Below are 24,167 nucleotides of genomic sequence, written 5' to 3'. Positions count from 1 at the left end.
TGTCTACTATGTTGTTACAGTTGTACATAGTTCGCGTAGACAATTCTGTGCCCTCATTTGTTGTATAAGCACACACGCGAACCACTTTATGACGATTATCATCTAAGTAAAACGTAGTGAGGATGGTTATTCTCAGATTATTGGGCTTATTTCTTGTTTCTCCACGAGGCTTGTAAGAAAATTCTTTTCCACTTGTGCGTGTCCCCCCCCCCCCTTATTTTTGAAGCTTTCCTTTTCTCAGTCCTTGTTTCTTCCCTTATTTCCTCTATGCCTCCCCTTCCCGAAAGAGCAGGCAGGCTTTGTGTCCCTATAGGTGGCAGTTGTCAGCCTGTATCCTTCCTATTTCCTCTGTCTTCGTGTTCTCCATGTACTCAAACTAAATAAATAAATACATTTCTGCGCATTGCGGCGTGATTACATGTACGCAGCAGCGAAATGACAGAGCGTTCGTGCGGTGCCGTGGCTGCCATTCCTCTCTCGCAAACCGCTACCACAACGTTTGTTCTCCACGCGTACTGTGTACCCTCGGCAATAAGTGATTCCGTAGCAACAAGCACCCTACATATGATTGTTTTGCAGGTAACGCTGTTATGAGACCACAACACGAGTCATGCGTGGCGTCGTAATTCTCCGCCACCGCTGCCAGTGTCCGTAACCACTATCACACGAGATATGAAAATGAAACTCAGAGTAAATAAAAAAACAAGGACACAGTGGAACTCGAACCTGAGTCCGCAGCTTGAGAGCCCAGTGTTTTACCTATGAGCCACGCCGGCCTTAGGTAAGCTTGACGTCGAGAAAGGAATCACATTAACGTGAGTAATAAAGCATTTTAAAACAGCAAAGAACAACCAGGCGTCACACAATGCTAATAGCGTAACGAGTGGGTCGTCTGATGCTCCAACCTTGCACAAAAGCTCACTCTTTATCACCAATAACTGTGGCGCATACCCTCTTCAGGTATAATTCCTGATCGTCGTCAGCCACTGCATACACAATTGGCACAAAATTCCTTGGAAAATTCCTTCCCGAAGAATGACGGAGGATAGCATAGTGAATGACGGCCTACTACTCAAAAATAATGATTAATAATTGCGTAGTGGGTACCCAGCAAGTGCGCTTGTAGCAGTTACTCAAAGAGTGTTAGAAAAGTATCTGAAAGGCTTCTCTTCTAGCTTTCGCTGTGACTGTGCTGCGCTTTCCGCGCAGACTTGGCGTTTTTCGAATGGATTCCTGCTAGCACAACAAGAACGACAAACGAAACAATTGCCCCGTATCTGCATGTTTCTGCAAATTTCGTCGAAAGACGATAGTCTTTTGTGTGGAGAGAGTGAACAAGACATATATTTGATGCTGTGTGCAAGAGAATCGGTGAGTGGTATTCTGGGGGCGCTGCGTTAGAGTGCCTCGAGCGTGCAGCGAAGGTGAACGAGCGCATCAAGTCAAGTCAAACGTGAGACATGAGTGCCATCTGGCAGTTTTCCTAGAAAACAAAGCACGTGGCTCTGAGACGGGTGTGCGCGCCCGTCTCGGAGGTGATAAGTTGTAGAACGCAAGACGAGGAGTAGGTGCCAACACCGTTTCGTCTTAGCAAAGCGTTGGAAAAGCTCCCCGTTTCGTGCAAGCGTTGCATGGTAAGCGCAGCGTGATAAGCGCTACGGTCTTTAAGAATAATTATGTATGCCTTTTATAGTAAAAGATGCACACGCAGAATATATGCGTGTTGTTATGATGCCCCTGGCATGCGCAATAATCGCTTTTTGATTGACAATTGCACAAACATGAACGCTCAATCTTGAGCAACATTGGTGGGTGCTGTGGATGGGGTCGGCTGTTTCAAGTGCCCGATGCCGGTAAGAGTGGACAAACAGACAATTGTACAGGCACAAACAGACAGACAGACCGACAGACCAAAGTTTTCGCGTTGAAGGTCCTCAAGAAAGCCTATCGTTTTTAAAAAGCTTTCTGCGGCGTTTTTGAAGACACGCGTCCGCTCGTTATCTTCTTCGAACAATGGCAGACTTTCTTAAACGAGCCCAATCCCATTTTTGTAGTTTATTTTAGTCTTTCTTGGGGACCTTCGACGCCAAAATTTTTGTCTGTCTGTTTGTTCGTTTGTCTGTCTACCGTAACGTTTCTACAAACACCACCAAACGATACCCCAAACGGCCAACCTCATCCGCAGTGCCCATCAATAATGCTCAAGTTTCAGCATTCATACTTGTGCGATCGTCAATTAAAAAAAAAACAATTATTGCGCCTATCTGAGGCACCTTGACATATCGATATTCTGTATATGTGTATTTGTATTAGAATTGGCACATATACATAAGTAATTATAAGAACCACAGCGTTTATCACGCTGCACTGACGGCGCAACGCGATGCTCAAAAAGGCAAGTGTTTCCAACGCTTTGATAAAACGACATGGTGGTAGCCCCTGCCCGTCGCTTTGCGTTCTACACTTTATCGCCTCCGAGACAGGCGCGCATCTTTCTCCGTGGGCGCGCACGCCTTCCTTTGTTTTCGAAGATAACTGCCAGATAGCGCTCGCGTTTAACGTGCCTCGATGCGCTCGCTCACCTTCGCTGCACGGATCGAGACTCTCTAACGCAGCGCTTCTAGAATGCAACTCACCAAATTTCTCTCGTAGGACATCAAAAAAATGTTTTGTTCACTCTGTCCACATGCAAGACTATCGTCTTTTGACGAAATTTGGAGTGAAACATGCAGATACGGGGCCAATTCGTTTTTTAAATGTTGTTTTGTCCTACATTCATTATTGCGTTTGGCGCCGCTTCGTAGACACTTATTTTCTACTCCCGTGTTCTGTTCTCTCCATTGCTTCATTCTCATTAGTTGCAAAAAATCACTCATAACGTTGTTTCCTTATCCAGAAACAAGCTCAAATTGCAGGAGCAATTTTATACTCCAGCCTAGTTGCTCTTCTTTTCCTCGTCTGGCAACAGCGGGTCTGTTGCCCTGGTGGCTTTTAAACCACCATTACGATCTCGGGATTCAGCTTCTGAAGTAAAAGCAGTAGGTGCTTCATGAACTCTCTATGATGGCAATGGGTGGCGTCAGCGTACATGAACAATCCAAGAGCTTTCGTAATAACAGCTGATGTTTAGACGACGGACACGATGACATCACTTCTTGATTTGGTGAAAGAAGCATGGTCATGGAGGATGCGAAACACTACTTGGAGTGCAGTAAGCCTAAAGGGAGGAATACGTGGGGATGCTTACATGATCGATTGAGGAGAACAAGAAGAGTTAGCAAAAAAAAAAAAACATGCCTTTTACCTTAGAATCGTCTTAAGGGAATGTTTAGGAGATTGTGTTTGTGTTACGTTTCAGCGCAATACATTCTGATTGGATTTTTTCGTTAAGTTCTTCATAAAACTGTAGTTTAAAAACAGAAAGATAAGCATATTGCCATAGATATTTTATGCCACAAGCTTTCTTTTGCAATAATGTAACTCGCAGTCTTCTTGGTTTTGACGTGTAAAACGTGCTTTACGCGCGGCGGATGAAAATGTCAATGGAAGTCAAAATATGCTGCTTTGGTTCTCCTGGGTAAGCGTAGCACCGTTTATGGTAATCTTAAAGAAGCGACATTGCTGTTGGAGGAGCGGTTCATTGATAATCTTGACATATCAGACCCCAATAATTGAAAACTTGCGTGTACTAAAGCTGTCGCACAAAGTGAGAGGTAAATCGAGCCATGCTGGCCTTGTCGTTACGGAGCTCGGCTGCTGATCCGAAAGATGCTAAAACCAGGCCTCTGCGGCAGCATTCTGACGGAGGTAAAACGCCAGAAGCCAGTGTACTTGTAATACAAGGCATGTAAAAAAAAAACAGGTGGTCAGTATTGTCGTGAGGTGCAGAAAGCATCTAATCTCCCCGATTCCGAATGCAATGCAAAATCAAGCCCAGCGCAGAAAGTTTGCTAAAAGGAGGAATACAATCAACTAAAATTAAATACAAACTGGCTTTGAACATCTAGTAGCCGAAAGTGTTTTATGCCTGGATCCACGAGAACTTCAGTGACGTTTTCTTGTAATGAATGACATCACTGAAGGCGATACAATAAGTGAGCTTCAACTCACAAATAAACCCACCTCCTCCCACCTTCGCCCTAGGCCACCGCCTATCTGATAAAGCCCGCGCTGTTTACAAACCATCGGTGCAAGAATAGCAATAGTGCGAGAATAGCCGCTGGCTATTATTGTGCCCACGCAGAGGTTTACCGTCAAACTCGGCACCTCTTTGAAGATACCCTCGCACAAATTCGAGTCACTCCACAACAGGTATTCTTCGTTTCTATGATACGCATTATTATAGCTTTCCCTACACCACTTTCAAATAACAAGTATTGCAGGGGGGTTGGCCCAGAACCCCGCAGGGAAGACGCGGAGTCAAAGAACCGTGTTTTTGACAGTAAGCCCTTCCGCAACTGTTGTTGTTGTTGTTCTCCTATTGTTAGTGGCGCATACCCACTGTGGGGGATTGGCCAAGGATCGAGTGGTTTCAAAATTTACTGTTCAGATTTGGAATGATGGAGGTTTAACAGAAAGATTACCGATAGCCTAGGAAAGTGTGGTGCCTAATGTAATGCATACAAATATTTACATAAACGAATTTATTCTTAGAATAGAGCAATAATCTGATTTTACATGTATATAATTATGTGGACCTGTTAGGATAATGAAACTGGTTAATTAGTCAACCTATTAGTTTCATCAATATAGTCCTGGACGGCCGCGCACACTGTCGCATTAGAGAAACCAGAAATGGAAGCTCCAAAAGACAAAATGACAGGCAGAGATAAGTCCATACCAATACCACGTAAAGGTGTTTCTAATAGGGTTTTTCGTAATGTGTTAAACCACCTGCAGATCAAAAAGAAATGGTCTATTGTTTCCAGTTCATCACAGAAGGCACACAGTGGCGAAGGTGCCTGAGCAGACCTCTGTTAATAGAAATTTAGATTTGGTACCCGGCAACGCAGACTAGTGATAGCTACTTCTTGTTTACGAGTGCGGCAAAAGTCTCTTCGCCAGGAATATTATAAATGGCGATAGTCCGTAGAGTTTGTTAGTGCTGAACCTTTAAAGATTTCCATAAGCGTACGTCTGCGGAATCAAGCAGCAGTCACATAAGCGGATGATGGACACAGTGGTAGAATCGGTTCGCTAATTGACAACTTAGCTAAAGAATCGGCTATTTCATTTAAAAATAAACCTTTATATCCAGGCACCCAAACTAATCGTACTTTTCTCAAATGCGCAGGTACTAGTGCCAGGAACGCCTTTGTTACGTTATTATCAGCACCAACAGAAAGTGCCGCACAGAGAGATAGGGAATCTGTTATTATGACAGCTGATGTAATTGCTGTATCTAGCATGCGTAAGACGAGCACCGCTGCCAGAAACTCAGCCACAAAAACGGGTATCGAGGGAATAAATCCGATTTAAAATCGGGCTGAAAATACCAACCCCTGACTTTTCGTCGTATGGCGATGCGTCCATAGCAATAATAACTTTCGTTGTAATACGGCGCAGGTGATCTTGTAGAAAACCATCCAAAATATTATGGGGAAGTAATTTGGCATTATTATGAAAAATGTCGTAGAATTGAATTTCCACCGGGGCTAAATTATCACGACTCGGCATGATGTCACATATACGTACGTTTAGAGGCTCCAGTCAATTTTGCACAAATATAATTTGTGGCGTGTGAAATCGCGGCCATCTAGCAGCAAAAAATGATTCCGGGGTGGAAATAACGGCTGTTTCTGAATGTCGTATGGTGATTCATAAATTCTTAAGAATGTCTGAACAGTCAGAAGGCAAATTCTACAAGAAAGTGGAGGGACCCTCAATTCGAGATACAACACATTGTTGGCAACTGTTTTGGGAAGGCCAAGGCATAAGCGCAAAGCTTCTCTTTCCAAAAGAATTAGAGGCCGCAACTTGTAAGCTGGAACTCTAGAGAAAAGTGCACAACCAAATTCCGAAATGGGACGAACGTACATGCAGTATATCATTACCAATGTGTCTCTTTTCATACCTATGCGGTAGTTGCTTAGCCTACGTAATATGCCAATGGCCCGCACACCTTTTCCGGCGATATATTTGATATGAGGTCGCCAGTTAAGCGATGTGTGATAAATTACTCCAAGGTATTTAAAAGATTCCACCTGTGGTATATCCTCATGATGGTAAGACAGAGAGATGTTCACCGGGTATTGCAGCGGGAAAACAAAGAGGGCACATTTAATCGGATTAACTAAAAAGCTGTTGCTATCGTGCCAGCTCTCCAATATATTAAGGTAGGTCTGCAGCCGTTCATATAAGGTCTGAATGTTATCTTCCATTGCAAAAAATGCAATATCGTCTGCATAAACATAAGTTGCTATATCCTGTTTACTTGGAATGGTGCTCATTAGTAAATTAAATAGCACCGGGGAAAGCACCAAGCCTTGCGGTACTACCCTCGTTTGGGTATGAGTAGATGATGAAAACCCATCTTTAAAACAATAAAATTTCCTGTCTGCAAGAAAATTGTGAAACCACGCTACCATGCATGAAGGAAAATCAAGGTATTCTAATCGATCTATCAAAATACAGTGCTCTATGGTATCATATGCTTTAGCGATGTCTAAGGTAACGAACGCTGCATATTTTTTATGTAGCCGAGCTAATTGAAGCCGACTCTCTAAATCAACGTGGGCATCCTCAATTGAACAACCAGCCCTGAACCCAATTTGACAGGGGCTTGGAATTGAGCTCATGGTAATAAGTTCATTATTTCGTAAATTGATGATTCTGTCAACCAATTTTAGTAAGTTTGATGTCAGTGCAATTGGCGTTATGTTATCCAACTTGTATGTTTAATTTCATTTTTTAGCAACAATACAATTTTGGCAAGTTTACATTCTGGAGGTATTCATGCGTTCCTTAACGAATAATTCACTAGTTCTAGCAAAAGATTAGGCGATTCCTTGAGTAAACATTTCAACATAGAGTTCGTAATCCCATCTGGTCCGGGAGCCATCCTCGGTAAGCAGAATACTGTCTGACTCAATTCAGCTAAAGAAACTTCTGGAAATTCATGCAAGTTTACCAGAACGGACTGAATAGCCAAAAAATTAGCAGTGAAGCGGCGTTCTAAACCTTGCGCTATGTCTTCTAGAGAGGTGTACATTTCTTCCGGCGTCAAGACACAGGACTGCAACGTTAAAGGTGCTGGCAGTACTTTTCTTGTCCGAAGATAAGCGAACGAAGCACACTTATTTTTAGATTTTGAAAGATAATCAAAATGTCTGCTGCCGTATTCTTCTTTCGTGCGGTTCACTGTACGCTTAAATACGCCAGCCAGGAATTGATAGTCCTTCTAGTTTGTTGGGCTCTGATTAAGAAGAAGTTTTTTCCATGTGGCTTTTCATCTTCTATAATCGCGCGTACACTCATCATTCCACCAACGAGAGGAGGATCGTTTATTGGATGGAATAGAAAGTTCGGAATTTTTTCTAGATCCCTCCAGCATTGAACCAATCGTAGATGCAATCTCCTTAGTACTGGCATTTCCAGGCTTGAAAATGGCAGAACGGAGGCAGGTTTGAAATTTGCTATGGTTGATGTATGTGCGTTTCGGCTGATCTAAAGTTATTGTTGGACAAGTAATGTCAAAAACTTCAGGAAGATGGTCGCTGTTAGTTGCCGAATCCAGAACATGTAGCCCATGACAAAACGTTGATTGCATTGGAGCAAAACGTTAAATCCAATACTGAGCTAGTTTGACCCCGGACAAATGTTACATGACCTTTATTCAGACAGGAGAGGTTGTGATCAGTAGTCCATTTCCACAGTCACCTACCACAAGAATCTTTCCTTATACCCCAAGACAAATGATGTGAATTAAAGTCTTCTGTAAGTACAATTTCCTTTCTACATGCTACCAAAACGCTGTCAAGATAACGCGTACTTTACACACCGGAGGGGAAGTAACAACTTACAATTGAAAAAGGGTGGTATCCGGGGAAGACACAAGTCTGATGCTAATATTTCACTATCCAAATCTAACATTCTCAAAGAAATTTTCGCCCTATGGCATAATTTACTTGATGCAAGGATCATTAAACCACCACCACGTGATGGGCGATCTAATCGAAAAGAACGAAACCCTGCAAGATGGAAATTTTTGTCTGGTGTGAGCCAAGTTTCTTGGAGAATTATAATATCAAGATTAAAATTATTGCAAAAGTAATGTAAGTCGGTTGAGGCTGAGAATATAGAACGGGAGTTCCACTGTAGTACCCTCAACTTACCTATGGTGTTGGTCGCACCGCAGAAGCGCATGTCGCGCCCTTGTTAGCATTTTCACGCGAAATAGCTGATTCATTCCGTTTAGATTTGGACTTGAGATCAGTGAAGATAGGGGATCTGGTACGTTCATTAGTTCGTATATCGAGTTCCATATCTGTAGCAGTACTTGTGCTCGGCTGAGGCGAATGTCGGTCCAAGTGCACCTGTGTTCCTGACTGCTTAGCCTTGCCTGCAGATGCAGAAAGTTCGTCCAACACTACATTGCGTAGTTGTGTGGCATCGCTGGTAATGTCTAATACTGCAGGTTCTGTACTAGTCTGTACTGGATGTCCAATCTGACTTGAAAAAATTTGCACTAAACAGTCGGAAAGGTTAGATATGAGTTTATCCATTGCCTTACTCACTGCCTTTTCCATAGCAGTTTCAATAGCCTGCGATAGGTTTGAGTCCATACTGGAAGTGTAGCGCGCTGTAATACCAGAGTATCCAAAAGCCCTGTCTCAACTATGTCAATAGCTTCCCTTCGAGAACAGCGGCGGCGGTCAATAACTTCTAGGATTTGAACCTACCGGGAACGAGCGGAACAGTCAGAGTTGTCGGCGCAGTGACTGCCCCCACATAGACAGCACTTTTCCGCTGTTGCAGTACACTTGCTTGAAGAATGGCTCTCTCCGCAGGTGCTGTAACGAACGTTAGATTTACATCCTCCCACACTGTGGCCGAATCTCCAGTAGTTCTTGCATTGAATCAGACGATAAGTGAGGGGTTCTACTCAGAAGATCAGTGGCGATAATTTTATTTCTGACGGGCATTTTGTGCCCACAAATGTCGCGATGACAGATTCGGTTGGTACCCTCTCGTTGTCGACTAGGCATTACACCGGTAACTTGAAAATACGCCTGCTCCAGAGAGCCTGTCTAGGGGAGAGCCTGTCTAGGGTCTCAGTTGGACTCAGCTTGGAGTCGACTCCCCGTAGAAGGCCTTTGGTACATGCAAGGTGAGGCGGAGTAAAAGCACTCACCGGGGTAGCAGCAAAGGAGGTGCATTTTAGAAGATCCTGCACGCAGGTCTGATCCGGCGACCTACACACGATACCTCCTCGCCCAAATGGGCGCACATCTGTGATGGTCTGGAAACGGTTTGAAGTTGTCTTAAGTTCCTTTTGAACAGCCTGAGGATTTGTAAGCCTGATGAAGCCTCTAATTGTAGGTACCAGTGCCACGGGAGTACTGTCGATACCACTGCGGAAAAAGGAGTCCAGCGGTAATTTATTAGACCGCAGGGACGCTGACCAGGCGGATCGCGCCTGGCCAGGAGAAGTAGTTGATATGAGCACTAGAGATATGGTTAGACTCAGAAACAGATAAACTATAGAATCGGACTCTAAGACAGAAAGTTAAAACCAGTCAATCCTCAACCAAGAACACCCCAGTAGGTTGAGCACGGGCAAGCCAGGCTCCGAAGCTAAGTCGAAAAAACTTCTCTTCGTTATTCTTCTGACCACTTGTCTTCTGCAACAATTTCCGCAACTGCCTGCTGCCTGCTGCTGCCACGTGCCACGGCCTCATCCACGATCGTCATCTTCCTCCTTTTTTGTGTGTGTAATCGGCGGGCTTGCGGCCGCCGCTCCCATAGTACAAAATATCTTACTTCTACAGTACAGTTTTCGTCAACAAGCATGAACAAGGAAGCTTCATCGTAATTAACAGTATCACTGTGGGTTACACGCAATTCACTGGGTTTGCGAAGTCTGCATGCAGGATAAAACGCAGAAATTGCTGTCCCATTCGCTGTACGACCATTGACTAATCGTTGTTTACGTGAAACGACACGTGCGACTGACAAATGAGAGAGATGGTGCAATTATTTCGCAAGATGCCGTCTTTGTGTGAAGTGAGAATTGTGTTGACATGTCGCTGCAAAGCCTCCTTATCGATATCAACACCAAAAGTGGTCTAATAATGTACCAATGTTGAAATATAATTCTTGCATTTGCAATCTACATGATTGTTATTTGGGTCTATATGGATCCATGTTCTGCTTTGGAGCAACTAACAGAAAATATTTGAATTTCACGCCACTGCTCTGTTTCATTTTGGCATCACTATGTTTTTTGGCCAATAATGAGATAACGAGCTGTTGCATTGGTTTTTTGTTACGACAGCCTCGTTTTATAGCTTAAAGACATTTTACCACCACATAATCGAGCACCGGTCAAGTTCATTGTTGCGAGAAAAAAAAGCATGAAATGCAAAGAACAAACGACTCAATGGCTCTGAAAACTTGAAGATCACACTTACGACGCTCAGTGGAGAAGTCGATATTGCGGAAGCTGCAGCTTTCAGAGGCTTCTTCTCTTTTACTGTCCGAACTCCCTAACTTCATGACCTGATAAAGTAAAGAACTTAGTGGTTTCCTTTAGATTTATAATAGCGAGCTTTTTTCTCATAATTTAGATATCAATATTTTCACCCACGTGCCGGTGGCCACCTTGGGCACATTCGAAGAGCCAACATTATTTATATCATTTTATGGCACATTTCGAGACTTACACGTAGCACTGTGCGCAATTCAAACATTTTTTTCTTTCTTGGTGTTTACCGTGCCCAATTCTTTCTGAGTAGATGGGTTGTCGGCATGCTCGCCAAAGATTTTCCTCACAACAGCGAATTATTTTCAGACCTATACTGTACCATTTTGTTACGGGCAATCTTGAACGATGGGAACGTAAAATTTCCTGGGCCTTTAAGGTGAGCCGCAGAAAATTACAGTACACTTTGAGCTGCAAAACAGCAATATCTGTGTTTTGCGCGATCTACACAATAGATTGTTAAAAAAAAAAGAGATGTTGCGGTGAATTGTAGCATTATTTAACGCTTCTCGAGTCGTTCTTCTAGAGTGGGTCCGATGGAAGTTGTCGTACGACTAGCTACCTCAAGTGGGTGACCTTTTTCCCTGATGAAACAAAGTGCAAATTTGTGGAAAGCTAGAGATTTGATGAGCAAATGACGGCCGCCTTGTTACGGCGGCGATTTACACACAAAGCTAAGAGCAGTTGATGTTTTGAAAGGACACTGTGAGCTCAACGATTGAAAAAACAAACAAACAAACAAACAAACAAACAAACAAAGGAATGTAACACCTCGAAAGTTTATTGCAAGAATAATATACGGCGAATATATTGCCAGTGTGCGACCAATGACGACGCTGCGAATTTGCGCCTGTTCGCCCAATTTCGCACACTTTGGCACAATTTCAAGGCACGGCGTTGTACAGAATTCATTTTCCTGGAAAAACTCGACACAGAAGCACATATGTTGGTTATTCTTCAAAAAAGTTCAAAGATATTCAATCTTTTGTTATTTCAAACACCTGCCATACTTCGCAGGTCCTCTGCAAGCAGTTAAAACAAAGGGAGAGATAATCAAGGTATACATAATAAACTTTACATGAACCGTTACAAAACATGTGCACCAAGAAAGGATTGAAGAAACTTCAGCTGAAAGCTTTGTGCAAGCTTTTCGACGCTTCAATGCAACAGAGGAGTGCTCAGTCATCTACAGCGACGATGCGAATGTTTCAAAGAAAGCTAACAAAGAATTGAACCTAGTCACGATGCTACTGAGTGAGACAACGAGAAGTTTCACAGCCAATCAGCTTATCGTGTGGAAATTCATTCCCTAAAATGCACCATGAAGGGTGGCTTTTATGAACGGCGAATACGCAGCTTGAAGTCAGCTCTGCAAGAAATGATTGTTTGGCGTTTAATACGTATTGAGGAGTTGCATACCCTAGTCTGTGAAATCGAAGGCACAATGAACAATCCAGCACTTACGAATGTTAAGAAGGAACCTGACAGGCCCACTCCTTTGACCTCATCAGATCTTATCGGCGGAAAGTGAAAGCTTGGAGCAGAGATCACCGAAAAATGGGACCACAACTTTCAGCAGGTGTGAAGACTTCGCGAAAAAGTTGCGAAAGTAACAAAATTTTACGTATATTAAACAAATAAAGAGTGGAATAATGAAACCTAACATAACAAAAAAATCATGAGAAACTTAAAAAAATAGTGATATCGTTTTACTATAACAATAAAATCCAAAAGCCTTTTGGGAAAATACGCTCGCTAAAGGACGTTTTCACGGGCCGAAACCAACTCTCAAGAATCTGCGCTTTCAACACTCTTGACAACAGGCTTCGAAGAAAAATTCACTGCTGTTTTGTTCTTTTCTTTTTTCTTTTATTTCTTTCTTTGTCTTTTTTTCTCTGTTCTTTTTTCTTTTTCTTCTTTTTTCTGTGTTTTTTCTTTCTTTCCTTATCATTGTGCATTGATTGTTTTAAATGTTATGTCATGTGACAGGTGTATATCCTTGGGGCTTTGCAATAAAATTTTAGTTCTAAGTTAGCGCTTGTCGTCGTTGTTCTCTTAGTCCGTGGTTTTCTTTTTGCGCTTCAGCGGCTTAGGACATAGTATACCAAATATCCCGCTCCCACACCTTGCTTGAATGAAGATCCGTGAAGTCGGTTTATCCACTATAAGAATGATTATAATTATGGACACGTAAGGCCTCGGGAAGATGTAGCAACAAAAAGAGCAAGGAGAAAACGATAACAAAACTGAAGAAAAAAAGACATTTCAACATTTCTCTATTTACACTCTGATCGTTTGAATAAACGGTTCTGACCATCGTGGCCCTTCGGTGTGTTCGTTCACAAGATCAGAAAAAAGGAAAAAGTCACAAGGACTTGAATACGGTGAATAGGAGATTGAGGAAAAGTAGTATTGTATTTTTAGGTAAAAATCACATCATATCTACGTAGTGAATGTTGATGATTGGCGCGAAGCGTCCATCAGTCCGTCCGTTTGTTATTGCTTATGTCCGTCCGTACGTTCATCCATGTGACAAGCCGTGCGACCATTCGTGCAATCCGCCCGTCCGTGCGTTCGTTCTGCATCTCTTCTCCTGAGCTTCCGCCTGTCCGTGCGTCCTTCCATTCTTCCGTCCGTGCATCCGTTCATTCGTCCGTGCGTTCGTCCATCCGTCCATCTAGTGAACACTCCAAGTATTGCCATCTCGCATCTTTTCGTCATTTATTCATCATACAGAAGTACCGCCATAGGCAGACATTCCAAGGTCTAAACGAGAGGTGGCTACCTACTACTACCTGCATCACAGACGCATGACCCACGGCTTAAAGAGCTTCGCCCCTAGAACTAAATGACAGTAAGGGCTGCTGCACACGCTCCATTGTCATGATGAAACAGCCACTTGTTTACAATGTTTCCCTGAGAGTGGTCAGTCTTCAATAACTTCTTTGTCTTCAAAAAATAACTCGAGCCAGCAAAAAAAAAAAACTTGTGCTCTAGATACAAAATGTTTCTCATACGCTTGTTTCAACTTTTGAAAAGTGATACTCGAGCATTTACCAAGTTTAACATGAAGCATTATGGCACAACGCAGCTCTAAATTACGATGCTCCATTTCTGTAACACTCTACAAAAACAAAACTCTATTTATGGCACTGTCGAACTACTGTATGAGCTTCACGAAGTTGTACCAATGAGTGAGAAATTCGAAGAAATGAACAAACTGGTCTAGCCCAGGTCGTTAGACGCCGTCCCAAGATTGCCTGCGGCATGGCCTATCTCATGACGTTTCTAACACACGTCGTATGCATCGTTGGAAGCTTTCGATAAAGTTGAAGAAAAAGAAAAAAAGTGGAAGGTAAGATGGGAAGATAGGCCCGTCCTGACACAGCGATATGAATCTCCTAAAGTGAGTATGATCTACGCTCAGAGAATAACAACCACTTCCAGTGATAGCCTCCAACCAAAAACTCAGTTATCCCTGCGTGTGTCCTGATACCATTGCCGCTGAGCGTGAAACTGAACGCAACTTGTTGAAAGCACCTACCACGACCAAAAGAATAACGGAGCAAAAATGTCATTTTACAGACGTCCACTATATTATTTCTTAAATTGATTGTCGCATGCAGCTCGGCCAGACTTGGGTTGCTGGCTACATCTTCGATCACATGGTCGCTATAGCGTAACAAACATTGCGTAACCTCGCAAACTTTGCGTAACCTTGATAATCTCTTACCTGTACTAACTGCTTTGTTCATTCTATTTGGGTTTCTAGAAATACACACTACTGTTTTTATAATCTGAAGAAAAAAAATTGAAGAACACTTTGTAAATTTCAAAGTGTGCACGGCAGTGAGAACAAAACATGCTGCGTGCCTCTCCCTTTTTTGCACGAGCGGGCAGATTGTGGCCACGCTACACAGGCGACATGTTCGCGTGGTAGCCATCTCACTAATTCGACTGCTGCAGCGTGCCTTCTGACGATGGGGTTGCTGCACGGGCAGCTGTGCCATCACGTGATTGTTGAGACAGTTTAAAGGGGTTGAGGGCCTTGTTAGCCTCATCACTCAAACCTTCCGTAGTCACAATTAAACCAGTGGGTTTTGAACATGTGAACAATTTGTTTATCGCACTTTGACCTTGCCAGATGCCTTCCATTGCTGCTTTTGATTTTTTGATCAAGATCTTTAAGAAATTGCGATTCATGCCAAGCATGAGGAGGCGTTATCTTAAAGAATAGTATGCCCACCTAAAGGCTCTATTAGAAGCTGCTTAATGCTGCGGTTGTTGTCACGCCAAGGTATTTGTGCTGCAAAAATTTTAACAGAAGCTTGTGCTTGTGTGTTGACTCTTCGGAGTGGCATATGTGTGCCAGCATCCGCGTTACTCATTGATTACACAAGAAATTCACTCCAATTTTGTTTACTTCTCGGTAAGAGGTCCACGGGGCAGCTTTCAGCTTTCCAATTGCAGAGTATTAAGTACTGCAAATCGTTAACCACGTTTTCTTAACACACTGCTCTTCAGTAGCACTCTGGGTAAGAAACTCTGAATCGTGAATAATTTTTCTAAACACAAACATTGAAACTAGAAAAGCTTATGGCTCTTCTATTCGTCTAACGCTTATTCTCAGAACATTTGATGAAAATAACTTCTCCACTCTTAAAAGCAAGTTGGCTCTGAGAGTATTATAAAGAATAAATGAATGAAAATTCAGCAGATCTTACGCACCCTGGAAATCGACTTCATGAGAAGCTTGCACATGGAAGGTTACTGAGTTGTATTTTTTAACTGAGCTAAACGTTACGCACGGTTGCTGAAGATATGATGTGCAAATGCGCGCACTGACAAATGTTAAATGGCCGCATATGGCTTCCATAACCAGATGTCCAGAGTTGCCTTACCATGTCACCTTACCATAAGCAAGTAAGCTGATATGAAACGGTGGTGCTCGCAGGGATGGTAGGCCTGGAATAGATTTCAGCGGATGGGCGCCTAACTACTATTGACATTAACCCGACGTGATGACTGAATCAAAGGAATACATAGGTAATGTTTATAAAATTTTACAGCCAGCACTGCCACCGCAATTCACGCTTCATGAACACCAGGGATGTCTTCAAAAGCAGTTCTGAGACCTGGCGGGGCTCTGTGGCGGAATACTTGATTGCCTGGCCGAATGCTGGGGTACGATTTCTTCTGAGAAGCTGAAATTTATTCTGCGTATTCATCGCGCCAATGCTAACGGATGTCAGCTTTCAGGGGCGAAGCACATTGGGATGGGGCCTTGTCCCTGTGATGTCCATGACATTCACGCGCTGGGAGTGGCGTGCATGAGCACGCCAATCATAGGTTGGAAGAGGAGAACGATGATCGCGGGTGCACTCGTGGCACGCTGTTTCTTTCACTGTATCGCCCAAGGAGGTTTAAAAGATGATTTTTTAAATTTTTTTGGTGGGGCCTCAAGATCTATCAAACGCGGTCACTCCCGGCTATCTCTCTCCCTCTCATGGTAATGAAGTACATTTTGTTAAGAGAGAAAAAATTTACGTGGGTTAGTGATCCCCCGAAGCTTCGTCCACTCGCCATCGTTCACTTCGTGGGCACGCTGTCATTTTTCACTAACCCTCACGCGTTAAAATTACTCGAGTGTGTTCTCGCCGTTCCTATAGGTAGATATAAACTGGCAATCACGTGTGCAATATAATCGGCCATGGCATGTACCACACATCTGGCGGAAATGTTTTGACAAGACACACGGCGTGATTGTGACATCAATAATGCTATGACCAGCGAGTTCAATTACCACTATCTTACTATAACATTGTAATTTTGGTTTACTCAAGGGGATGACGAGAACATCCAGATGTAGCCGGCAACGTGGGTTGGTGGATGGATGGATGGATGGATGGATGGATGGATAGATGGATGGATGGATGGATGGATGGATGGATGGATGGATGGATGGATGGATGGATGGATGGATGGACGGACGGACGGACGGACGGACGGACGGACGGACGGACGGACGGACAGACGAATGAATGGATGGGTGAATGGACGGACGGACGGACAGACAAACAGATAGATAGATACATAGATGCTCAAAGTGCTTGCAATACGCAAAAATCTCCGCTTCTCATCGCCCTTCTCGCATGGAACGTTCCCCCTACTGACATCGCGCCCACTGTAAATTGTAACTGATTCGTTAATCACGTCAAGTGCTTCCTAAAACTCTAAACTAATCATTATGAAAGCCTGTGTGTCCCCTACAACAAAAATATTTATTTTTAAGTGCATGAATTTTGCTTGCTTTTCTTTAGCTATTGTTCAATCTTAATTTTTACTTACTCTTGTCCTTGTATTGCTAATATATTGTTTGGTGTTTATCCTGTCTATTATTTTTCCCGCTTATTGTTACCCCCCTAAGTAGTACCTTCAGGGCCTTTGGGGAATCTGATAAATGAATGAAAAACATTGTTTTTAGAAACAAACATGGGCAATATGAATTGTAACAGATACTTGCATTTCAAACAGGTACATTATTCGTACCATTAACAGTCAAGTTACAGTTACATGCGTTCCATACGTTACTAGCTAATCAGTAATGCAGAAGACATTTTCTACGTTCGCGTTTCTTTTCAGATTGTCTGCAGATTTTTAACCCTATTCGAATGTGGCAGAACTACGAGCCCACTCACAATAAATTGTGATATTTTTTGTCTTTGTTATTGACAGATATCTCTTCAGCAGTTAGTGGAGAATAGCACGAATTTCACGGAAAAATTAACGTAAAATTCATAAATACGCAGCCAAGAACCGTCAGTGTCGGAGGTTGAAGAAACGCGCGACCTGCAAAAAATTAAGTAAACATTTTTACTGCTTCGAGGGTTGTCCCGAAATTTGATTTCCAGCCCGTTCTAAAGTCGCTGTGATGTACTGTTCGGTATGACATATTCGAACAAAATTTTCCGGGTGATTCAAAGTTTTCCCAGAGGGTACGGTCTCCAAACTTTCCATATCCTCCGAATATAAACTACAAACAGGAAGTGAATGTAGACAACGCCGCTTAATATGTTCCAAAAGTTGGTGCGGTCGTTATGGCATAAGCCGGCTCATTAGTTTCATTCGCTTTTAACCACACAACAACCTCAGAGCAACCGAAAAATACTTCACAACCATAATACGCGATAGGCGAACGTTCATGCTGAAATCTGCTTTATTATTCTTATAGGTTTTAGTTCAGTCAGGTGCCAAATGGAATAATTGTTTCATGACTAAATCTGTGAGGGCAAGTAGCTCTCTTTGAAAGGGGTAAGTGTAACATTGGTCACAATTATACTCATTACATTTCAAACAAGATTGCACCATCAAAGGTGCTTTTGTTTGTGTTTATAACCAACTCCCTATGTTAGGGAGTTCTTTAGTCCCTACGATAAGGTTGTTTTGGCAAACCAATACATCGATATTATGGACGTTTTGGTATTTCAGAATACCTAAGGCATCAGTGGTTTGGTTTGTCAAAACACCTTTATCGTACACTTTTATAGACACGGTGAATCCTCCTAATGATGGGTGTAAAGTGGTTAACATTGGCTCCATGGAAATAAAGAAAACAAAAAGCGAAATTGCCACTCAGGAATACACTTGATAGCAATCAGGCACCGTGTCTGTACATGTCAATTCAACCCTTACCAGGGTTTCTGGTATTCCTGCCACTGCAATTATAAGGAAGCGTGAAACAATTTGTTGCGAGAGAAGTAAAAGGCGATGTACCCGCTCGATAAACGTAAGCCTCTTCGTACGTGGGCATCCTCCGGTTTCGACGTGGTCAAGCAATTACTCCGGCTGTAATTTCCAGCTCAGTGAAAGAGCCACACGGTTCGATTACTAAGTCAATCTCATAATAAACGGCGCCACTGACTCTTGCCACAACGCCAAAAAGGTATTGGATGAGGAGCACCGCGGCATTTTTTACGCTACAGTAAACTGCAAGCCAGGGCTAAATTCGCGCTGGAAAAGAAAACTTGCAGCTCTTCTTCCATCCTGAGATTTGTTGTGCTGCTGACCGTCTAAAGGTACACAAGTCGAATTATTCCCGTGCTGTTGTACGGCTTCTTCTTTCTGCTACTGAATACACAATGATGTGGCAACACGTGCACGGGTTTCTAGCTCTAAAACCTTGCCGTAGCTTCAGATATCTGGATGTACAAGTGTAACTGATCAGCAGCATCTGGTCATCTTAGAAATTTTGAAAAGACCACCAATATATGAGAAGCAAGACTGCCATCCTTCCTAGTACTGTTTTAGGTAGGCCAGTAAATATCAGATTATGATATACATGGCAAAGTGATTATTGCTTTAGTAAACTTACATGTTATCAATATTGAGTACAATGACCGAAAAAAGAGATATACAACAAAATGCTCTCTGTTTCTTGTGCACATCACCCTTATCATCTCGTCATCGTCGGACGACAGCGGTATCAAAATGAAATCATATAGTTCACGGGAAGCCCTGTAATTTCGAAAATACTAAAACGGCTTGACGTTTGTTGTTAATGTAAGTGTTCGTCTATGAGGTGAAATTGTTCAAGTCATTATGACATGCGGAAAAACTCGTACACCTTGTGTATTTATTAGTATCTATTTGTTTTCATCTAATCGACTGGAAAAGTCGAGTTATTCAGTTCCCCGGAGACCGTTGCTTCCCGCGTCTTTTAGCCGCTGATGCTATCCGCCAGACAGTAGCCATAGACAACCTCGCTATAAAAATTTAATGCGCAATATATTCAGAGGCTTTCAATGCCTGAACCGTCATATGCTTCAGACAAGCCGTTTTTTTTTCGGGCGGGGCGGAGCAGATAAAATTTCTCGGACTTCTTGACGTGCAAGTTAATCCATGTACAGTCATAAACTTTTGAACTTCGTACCGATTTAAAAGACTTGAAAGTATCAAGTGTGGCCAAGAACAAAAACTGTGTCACTGTCATAGATGTGGCTGCCACACGCTTTATAATGGTGTCCCTTATCTGGTGAGTGGAAAGGGCAAAGAATTACAGGAAATAGTGGAAGCATACTACATCAGGAACATCACAGATTATCACACTATGAATTTGTGCACCTTGACAAGGAATTTGGTGTTGCAACGATGCAAAGAGAGATAATTGCGTACTCTATCTTACAACTAGTGATGTGTCTGGCGATACTGACGTGCTGCGCATTCATTGGTAAGTGTCCGGCAAGATAGCGCCTCTTTAACGGAGTCAAAGATCATGTGCTTTTTTCTCGCAAGCTTCAAAATGGTCAGGTCCACATTTCAACTCCCCGAGAGAACAAAATTTCTTCAAGCGATGAACTCAGCAAAGCTTTGAGATAGATAAAAAGCGGCCTCCTGTAATTTTTGTAGCTCAAAGGAATTGAACCAAATTGATGGGTGAGACTAAATCCAATACAAGGATGAGTGCGACAACCAGATCACCGAAATAATGCCACTGTTCACAAAAAAGTATAGAAATCAAGTTATTCCGCTGTTGTTAACGCGTGTGTGTCATGCGGGGTATAAGTGTATAAGCGCAACCAGCCAACACAACACAACACAACACAATCGGTTGATACCAACGCTAATACATTCAGGATATTCTAGAATATGTCATCCGCGCTCTTCAGCGTTCCTTTTTCGGTTTATCCGCTAAAGTTGGGTGAATGTCACTGCTTTTATTTTTCAATAGAGGCCATTTTGTTCAAATTTGGACAAAGTGAGTTCTTCTCACGAAGGACGTCGATTTTCTCCTTTGGCACAACCACTTCACTCCTATGAATAAAACGTAAGGTCTTTATGTTCTTTAGGGGCGAAGCTCTTTATGGCATCAGCCGTTCGTCTTCCGTTATCGCTTGCAACCACCAGTGGCACATACTCGAGAGAGCGGTATTTAGAATGTCCGCTGGATGGTGGTGCTTGTACATGACGAGTACACAATGAAAAGAAACATGAGAGGGCGGTACCTGTGCTATACACTGAAAAATGCAAATGGTACGACACTGGAGGGCGTTACTTGTAGAAAAGAAGGAATGACATCACACGGACAGAAGGAGAAACAGACAATCGCGTGTTCTTCGGTGGCACCGAACGCCAGGGGGTGCTCTATAGTACAATAAAAGTGCCGTTATGGCGCGCGCGCGCATTCAGAGGCTCGACGACAGAGGATGAACAAAGCTGCTGAGCGATGTGCGCACAAGACGGCGGCGCCTCGTGCTCGAAGAAGAGACCCCGACGTGCGGGTGTGCGAGGTAGAAGCCCGCCGTGAAGCTGTGCGGCAGTGCTGCGAGGACCCTGCAGTACGACAACGGGAGGCCGAAGTGGCACGGCAGCGACGTGCGAACTCAGCTTCACCCAACTCTCCATTATTCATCCCGTAGATATGCTGTCATTTTTTTAATTAGTGTGCAAAATCCTGTTTTTAGGCATCTTTATATGCTGGCGCTACAGAAAAAGCAACTGTGAAGGCATCGAACGAATATCACAATTTGCTTAGTTTTTAAGGATTGTTTTTTTACTTTTCTTGAAGCACCCGGTCTATATGTCGGCAACAGAACACAAAAAGGTGGAGTACCAAAAAAAAAACGGATTGCACGACTCTTCGACGAAGCAACGAAACGAGCTTACTGCGAGCGCACGTAGCCAAAAATTTAGAATGACCAAGAGGCAGCGACCAAGTTGAGTGGACGAAAGAGAAATAAAAAAAAAGCATTAAAGCGGATGTAGCGAGGGTGCTATCTATCATGGCTTCTGCCGACGGCACGAGCAATAGCTGTTGCTGTTCTATAGGACTAAAAGCCCACTGCTTTTAAAGGCCAATTTTAGCTCTCTGAAAAAGTTGAAATAGACAGAACAGTAAATGCGGACTGCAATGGCACTGCCATGTCGGTCTGCATTTCCTGTGCGGTCTGTTCGCGCTGCTTCTGCCAGGAAGCCGTATGAACAAATTCAAGTACAAAACATGTTTCATCCGCACCCTACATGTTTGCGCTGTTACAAAGAACAGAGGCACAAAAGGTGTAGAAACGCAAAACTTGAGCCAATCACTCCACAAGGCTCACGTGCTATCTGACAAAGTGTTCATACATTGTTTTCTACAGTGTGCACTAAACATAAATCAAAAGTTTGGCACGCAACAAAATTGTGTTACTTCGTCTTTGCAGGAAAGCTCTCGCATTATTATCTGAATGGAGGCGGCAAAAAAATAAAGTTCTGTTATTCGTCTCTATAGAATTCAGACTAGTTCGACCGTAGGCTGTATGACTAAAACTGGTGCCTCTTTCACACTTTAACACTTTTTGTTGTCTGGCTGGCGATGCACTCTCAGTAACAGGCAATGCCATCTCAGTAACCTTCCTGGCTTTTCATTGCCTTTAGCACTTCTTGCTCAATAGCTCCCCGGCATTCACTGCATAGAACGGCCAATATTGATAAGGTTACATCTTCTGTTGCTAGCAACGCTAAGAATTGAAGAAATGGTGCAAGGCAACAATGAACCAGTCGAGCTCATGAGGGCGTATCGATCAGTCTGAACCATACGGTTCCGGGCGCCTAAAGAAGGCTCTCCTGGCTGTAAGGTTTTACACCTCGGTGCACATGCGAGATACGCAGCAGAGAGTACGGCCTGACTGAAGGGGAGGAGTTTACGGGGTCGAGAAGGTGGTGGATAGGGCACAGTAGCAAAGAGAGCAATCGCGAGGCGTTATTTACGGCTGCCATGCAGTGAGAGCCGCACCAGCGCACTGAAGCTAGAAAAAATTGGTGGTATATGGGATCAGGGAGAAGATAATTTTGACTCGCATAAGCTATCAGTGCTGCTCCATTGCACCTGCTCTCGTTTGCAAAAAAAAAAGTTTGCCAATGTGACTGCGAATTGTGGCTTACCACAGTTGCTGCCTTTCAGGTTCGCATATTTTCCTTATCTCGTCTGACTCTATACACGGCGTATTTTTTTCTTTTGTTGTTTGCTGCCACAGGCTACGAGAGCTTTTTTTTTCTTTCTTGAAGTCTCGACTACGTAGGTGGCAATGTTTGTTAGTCTATTTTTCTTAGTTCGTTGACTTAATTAATCATGCTTTTTGGTTTATACTCTCTCTGTGTGAATATTTTAAATGCTATTGAGAACAATTCTCCAGCGATGGATGACGCAACCACATGGTAAAAGATTGTTAGTCACGCTTCTTTATGTTATCAAAACTTGGGTTCGTAAAGCGCAATACGATTTTAGGTCACAAGGCAATGTACAGCCGCACCATTACTGCTTTTGTAGCATTAAACATTATTGCCATAAGTTTTTATTGGCACGACCCTGTACCAGCAAGAGCATGTGAACTAATACGTAGCAAAATTTCTAAGTTTTGTTTCCCTGATGCCTGCAGCAAAAGTTTATGACCTTGAATCGTAAAGCTAGGATGTGCGTTTTGTTTTGTCTAGCCCCCAGTTTTAATTAACAACTTTGTGGATTGAACTATTTATTATTTGCTGCTAGATCTCCTGAACCCGAAGCCGATCGGCAGACCACGTCCAAACGGTCTCTGTGTGAAGCCTTCATCAAGTACGTGGCATCAACATTGAGCCAAACCCATCTTTGCATATGAAAACTTAGATGCTGCGTCGGTAGCCGTGAAATGGTACATTGTTGTAACTCCCCTTCATATTAGGTTTCTGGACACTTATTCAACGTCCAAACAATTCTCATAATTTTGCTGAAGTTTCCTCAGTAGCTAACGTTTTGCGCTTAGTCAGTTCCGTGTGCGTGCAACACGAAATGAGGCACTGCACGCAAAAACCACTGCCACGCCTTTTCAATTCTTAGTGTTCTCACTAGAGAATGCGGTTAAGTCCCTTTGAAGGCTGATTTCACAAATCAGTGAGGCATGTAAGACTCTCCGAAAGAGGTGGGTCTTAAGGAAATGAACATTCTAGGTTATAGTTCACTGTAAGAAGTCTATTCGTTGATGCCGAGTTCGGGTGAAACTGAGACAATCAAGGCCACTATAAGAGCGAATCGTCATGAGAGCGCACTCACAAAAGAAGTGCCAACCCCCGTATATACTGCCCCTTTTCTTCATTTCCCTTGGTACATCATCATACTCGATGGATTGTACGTGATACCTCACACAAAAAAAGTGCGGAACGCTGCATAGTAATGACCATGTGGGATTATTCTCACGGCGAGTATGCCCGGAACGTAGACGAAGGCATTAGCATTTTAGATGAGGCAGGCTGCCGCGCTTCGCGGTTCCTTTTCATGGGCGGTCTCTCACAGGAGAGGAGGGGGATAAGAAATAGTAGACGGAAGGAAAGAAGGAAGAGCATGATAAATCTGCTGAGGCTTACGTAGGCGCTGTGGTATACGCAAGTCTATAAGGTGATCTTACAGGCCGATCGTCCCAGAGAAGCACAAACGTGTATTCGCTACTTTGTGGAC

The sequence above is a fragment of the Rhipicephalus microplus genome, chromosome 10 (assembly GCF_043290135.1).
Source record: "Rhipicephalus microplus isolate Deutch F79 chromosome 10, USDA_Rmic, whole genome shotgun sequence".
Classification (NCBI taxonomy): domain Eukaryota; kingdom Metazoa; phylum Arthropoda; class Arachnida; order Ixodida; family Ixodidae; genus Rhipicephalus; species Rhipicephalus microplus.
Note: the sequence above shows the minus strand (reverse complement) of the source record.